Here is a 6000-nt window from a genome sequence, read left to right as displayed (position 1 = left end):
AAAATAGTAACAGAAGCATGAATACATAAAACAGATTGACAGCTGCCAGATAGGGGGGCTGGGGACAAGATGAAAGATGGTGAGGGGATTAACCAAAGAACATTTATGTGCAACCCCGAGGCACAGACGACAATGTGCAGGTTAACTTGGGGATGGGAGAGAGTGGAGTTGGATGGAGGTGGAGAAAGAAAGAAAAAGCCAGAAAAACTATAACAGCATAAACAATAAAAATTTAAAAATACATTTTAAAAGCTAAAAAGAAAAAAAGTGTGGGTGTATGTGCATGTACTAGGCTATTATATATCTACATGGGAAATGGTAGTTTTCTCCCAGAAACCACTGGTCTAAGCCAATGTCCCAGCAATAAGTATATTTTCATTCTATTTTTCATTTAATTTAAAAGGAGAATAAAGGGGACTGAATTCAATATCTTTATTATGTTTTTTAAGAGTACAAAAAGTTTATCATCTTTACTAATTTGAAAATATATATGAAGAGTATAATAAAATGAAAGACCTGTGTAACACTTTTCCATGCCATTATTAATTTTTTAATATATTATTCCAAATTTACATATTGCTCCATTGATGGACATTTAGGTTATTTCCAATATTTTGCCTCTATAAACAATGCAGCAATGACTAGATATTTGCCTACATGGATTGTACTTATTGGGTAAATTCCCAGAAGCAGAAGAACTGGGTCAAAGGATAGGTATATTTTTAACATAAACAGATAGTGCCAAATCACCCTTGAAAGGGGAAGTATCAATTTACAACACCACCACCAATGTATGAGAGTTCCCATTTCCCCATGCCCTCAGTAGCACAGTGTGTTTAGATAACTTTTAGAATCCTTGGCATTATTGCAACTTGGTTTTAAACAATGAGAGTAAAGACAAGTGAAAGGTGTTGTTGAGACCATATCTTGCTAAAAATGACATGATTCATTTACAAAAATTTCTTTCTGCTCAGCAATGTCTTGGAGTCAACGATCATCACCTACATCCTACCCTTTGTAATTGTTTGTCCTATAATACATTGATGTGGATTGTACCACAACCAGCCACTTATTCAAAAAAGTATCTTTGTCCCTACCTAAAGAGACCAATTTTATTCAGAGACCATTTTTATGTACTGAACATAATCAAAAAACCAAACCAACTCACAGTGCTTCGCTTGAAAATCTTGTTTTGCTGTTAGAATAAAAAGTAACATAAAATATTTGTTTGGTTAACTAATCATTAACACTTTTTTGTGCAAATGAGTGTAACTAGTGTCTAAAACTAAAACTGCTTGAACCCAAAAGAATGAGTCCATAACAGGCCTACAGGCCAAAATCAGTCAGGCCTGTTTTGTACAGGCCCCCTCCAACTAAGAATGGTTTTCACATTGCTAAGGTTTGTAAAAGAAAAGGGACAGGGGGATATGTGGCAAAACCCTACGTTGTCCACAAAGTCTGAAATATTTACTACCTGGCACTTTGCAGAAAAATTTTGCTGACTCCTGCAGTAGAAGACAGTACTACACGTTGTGTGAGAGAGGAGGGAGAGAAGATGGGCAGAGAGTAATTTGCCCTGAACATCTGTCTTCCTAAGACCTAAGAAAAATTCAAGAGCACTTTTAGAATATCTATGGAGTGGTTCTTCAGAGAACTTATTGTTAGTTAGGGTTATATACAAGTATTAACTATCTCTGGCATTTTGCAGTTTACAGGGTACTTAGAAGCACATTACCTTGATTTGAGACTCACATATTACTATGATGCAGCTATAGATACAAACATGATTTTTAGTTATCACAGGAGGAAAGTGGAGTTTAGAGCTATAAAGTGACTAAGCTAAGGTCAGTAGTTTAAAAGCCAGGATGAAATCTTGTACCCAGATCTTGAGACAACTGACATATACCTTCCATGTATCTATATTTCCAAAATAATTTACCTACTAGTTTTCCCTTCAATTCATGTACATTGACTTTATCAATAAATGAAAAATACATTAAACTAGAGTTATTATTCTGATTTGGGTTCACTTATGAGATTAAAAGAAAGTACTAAAGAGCCCTGGCCAGACTGCTCCTTTGGTTAGAGCATCATCCTGATACACTAAGGTTGTGGGTTCAATCAACCAATGAATACACAGATGAGTGGAACAAGTTGGTCTTTCTCTCTCTCCACCTTCCTCTCTATGAAATTCACTAAATAAAAATTTTTTTAAAAAAGAATTCTCAACTCAACTGTTTTCATGACATTTATCATCATTGTAATCATCTTAGAAAAATTTGGTTTTTCTTTAATGAGTTCAAAGGAGTGAAAACTTACAACTCTAGATTTTAAATATAAACTCAAAAATTTAAACCATCTCCTTAAAATATGATGTTCTTATCAAGACTGTATGACAAAATTTTTTTAAAAACCTGTATTACACAATTAAAGGCAGCTGCTTCTATCCAAAAACAAAAATAAACAACAAAAAAGACTGTATTATATTGGCATAAGGACAGACATATGCATAAGTGGAATAGAACTGAGGGTCCAGAAATAAACCCCAAACATTTACGGTCAATTAATAACAACACAGTTTGATGGGGGAAGAATAGACTGTTCAACAAATAGTGTTGGTAAAACCATATGCACAAGCACGATAAAGATGTACCTTGCTGCCTCACACACAAAAATAAATTTAAAATGGATGAAAGACTTAGAAGCTAAAACTATAAAGCTCTTAGAAGAAAACAGGTGTAAATCTCCCTGACTATTTTTTTAGAAATGACACCTAAATCACAAGCAACAAAAGGAAAAAATATAAATTGGATTTCATATTTTTAAAAACTTTGGTGTTTGCAAGGACACTATCTAGAAAATGAAAAGGCCCTAGCTGGTGTGGCTCAGTGAATTGAGTGCCGTCCTGTGAACCAAAACGTCACTGGCTCGATTTGCAGTCAGGGCACAGGCCTGAACTGTGGGACGGGTCCCCAGTTAGAGGTGTGCAAGAGGCAACCAATCGATATTTCTCTCGCGCACTGACGTTTCTCTCCATCATTTTCTCCCGCCCTTCTCCTTTCTGTAAAGGTAAAGAAAGTGAAAAAACAGCCTACAGAATGGAAGAAAATTTCTGCAAACATATCCTATAAGGGTCTAGTGTCCCAAATATTAAAAAAGAACAGCTCCTACAAAACAACAATAAAAAGACATCTCCATTTTAAAATGGGCATAGCATTTGTATAGACATTCTCCAAATGGTCAATAAAAAGCTCATGAGGAGATGTTCAACATACTTAGTTATCAGGGACTTGCAAATCAAAACCAAGTGAGATATCACTTCATACCCACTGTGATCCTATAATGAAAAAGACAATAACAAGTGTAGTCAAGGATGTAGAGACATTGGACCCCTCATATATTGGTGGTGGGTATATAAAATGATGCAGGCACATTGGGAAACAGTTTGGCAATTCCTTAAGAAGTTAAACAAAGTTACCATACAGTCAAAAAATTCCATTCCTGTCCTGTCCTGCCAAGATGGAGGCGTAGATAGATACATTTTGCCTCCTTACACAACAAAAAAAAGGACAACAAGAAATTTAAAAACAAAAAATAACCAGAACTGCCAGAAAATCAAACTGTATGAAAGTCCAACAACCAAGGAATTAAAGAAGAAACATTCATCCAGACTGTAGGAGGGGTGGAGACAGGCAGCAGGGGCAGAGCGGATGTGTGGCAAGGCCATGGGTGGAGGACCAGGTGGTCCCACATTTGCTTGTGGATAACTAGGAGAAATAACTCCAGAGCAAGACAGACCACACAAAACAGAGTTCCAGCTAAGGGAAATAAAGCCTCAAAACCTCTGACTGTAAAGCCCTGTGGGGGTTGCAGCAGTGGGAGAAACTCCCAGACTCACAGGAGAATTCGTTGGAGAGACCCACAGTGTCCTAAAATGTACACAAACCCACCCACCCAGGAATTAGCACCAGAATGGCCCACTTTGCTTGTGCATAGCAGGGGAAGTGACTGAAGGCCTGGTTGAGAGCCAAACAAGTGGCAATGTTCCCTCTCTGACCCCTTCCCCACATACATGCTGCACAGTAGTGATGTGGATTGTCCCACCCTGGTAAATACCCAAGGCTCCGCCCCTTACTATGTAAAAAGCATGCTGAGACAAAAAAATATAGAGCCTAAATGAAAGAACAGATTAAAGCTCCAAAAATAGAACTAAGTGATGAAGAGATAGCCAACCTATCAGGTGCAAAGTTCAAAATACTGGTAATCAGAATACTCACAGAAATGGCTGAGTATGGTTGCAAAATAGAGGATAAAGTGAAAGCTATGCAGAATGAAATTAAGGAAAATGTACAGGGAACCAACAGTGAAGAGAAGGAACCCAAGACTCAAATCAAGGGTTTGGATCAGAAGGAAGAAGTAAACATCCAACCAGAACGGAATGAAGAAACAAGAATTCAAACAAATGAGGAGAGGCTTAGGAACCTCCAGGACTTGTTTAAATGTTCCAACATCCGAATCATAGGGGTGCCAGAAGGAGAAGAGGAAAAGTAAGAAATTGAAAACTTATTTAGAAAAATAATGAAGGAGAACTTCCCTAATCTGGTAAAGGAAATAGATTACCAGGAAGTCCAGGAAGCTCAGAGAGTACCAAAGAAGTTGGACCCAAGGAAGCACACACCAAGGCACACCATAATTACCTTAGCCAAGATTAGAGAAAATGAGAGAATCTTAAAAGCAACAAGACAAAAGGACAGAGTTACCTATAAAGGAGTTCCCATCAGACTGTCCCCTGATTTCTCAAAAGAGACCTTACAGGCAAGAAGGGACTGGAAAGAAGTATTCAAAGTCTTGAAAGGCAAGGACCTACATCCAAGATTACTTTATCCAGCAAAGCTATCATTTAAAATGGAAGGGCAGATAAAGTGCTTCCCAGATAAGGTCAAGTTAAAGGAATTCATCATTACAAGCACTTATTATATGAAATGTTAAAAGGACTTATCTGAGAAAAAGAAGATCAAAGCTATGAACAGTAAAATCACAACAAACACACAACTATCAACAAGTGAGCCTAAAAAAACAAAAACAAAAACAAACCAAACAACTAGAACAGGAATAGAATCACAGAATCACAGAAATGGAGATCACATCGAGGATTATCAGCAGGGAGAGGTAGGGGGCAGAATGGGGAAAAAGTACAGGGAATAAGAAGCATAAATGGTAGGTACATAATAGACAGGGGGAGGTTAAGAATATTATGGGAAGTGGAGAAGCCAAATAATTTATATGTATGACCCATGGACATGAACTAAGGTGGGGAATGCTGGTGGAAGGTGGGGTGCAGGGCAGAGGGGAACAAAAGGGAGGAAACTATGTGGCAACTGTAATAGCATAATCAATAAAACATTTAAAAATTAAAAAATAAAAATTGTATTCCTGGGAGAATTGAAAACATGTTCAAACAAAAATTATACACAAATGTTCACAGCAACATTATTCAGAATAGCCAAAAAGTGGAAACAACACAAATATCTATCAACTGATGATATGGAAGTAAAATGTGGTACTATAGTCCTAGACCAGTGGTTCAGTTGGTTGGAGTGTATTCCTGTACACTGAGATGTTGTGGGTTCAATTCCTAGTCAGGGCACATACCTAGGATTTGGGTTTGATCCTGGTTTAGGGCACATAAGGGAGGCAATCAGTCGATGTTCCTTTCTCTTCCTCTGTCCCCCCCCTTCCTCCCCCTCTCCCACTCTCCCCCTCCTGTCTTTCTAAAATCAATTAAAAAAACATTTCTGGTGAGGATTTCTTTTAATGTGGTACTGTATATCTATACAATGCTATTTTTTGGCCATAAAAAGGAATGAAATACTGGCACATGCTGAAACATGTATGATCATTGAAAACGCGATGCTAACTGAAAGGAGCCAGGTACAAAAAGGCACCATATTGGATGATTCCATTTAAGAGAAATGTCCAGAATAGGCAAATCTCTAGAGA

Source organism: Sturnira hondurensis, unplaced genomic scaffold, assembly GCF_014824575.4.
Source record: "Sturnira hondurensis isolate 20B ecotype Veracruz unplaced genomic scaffold, ASM1482457v3 Scaffold0014745, whole genome shotgun sequence".
In the NCBI taxonomy this organism is placed as follows: Eukaryota; Metazoa; Chordata; class Mammalia; order Chiroptera; family Phyllostomidae; genus Sturnira; species Sturnira hondurensis.
This window is presented reverse-complemented; position numbering follows the sequence as displayed.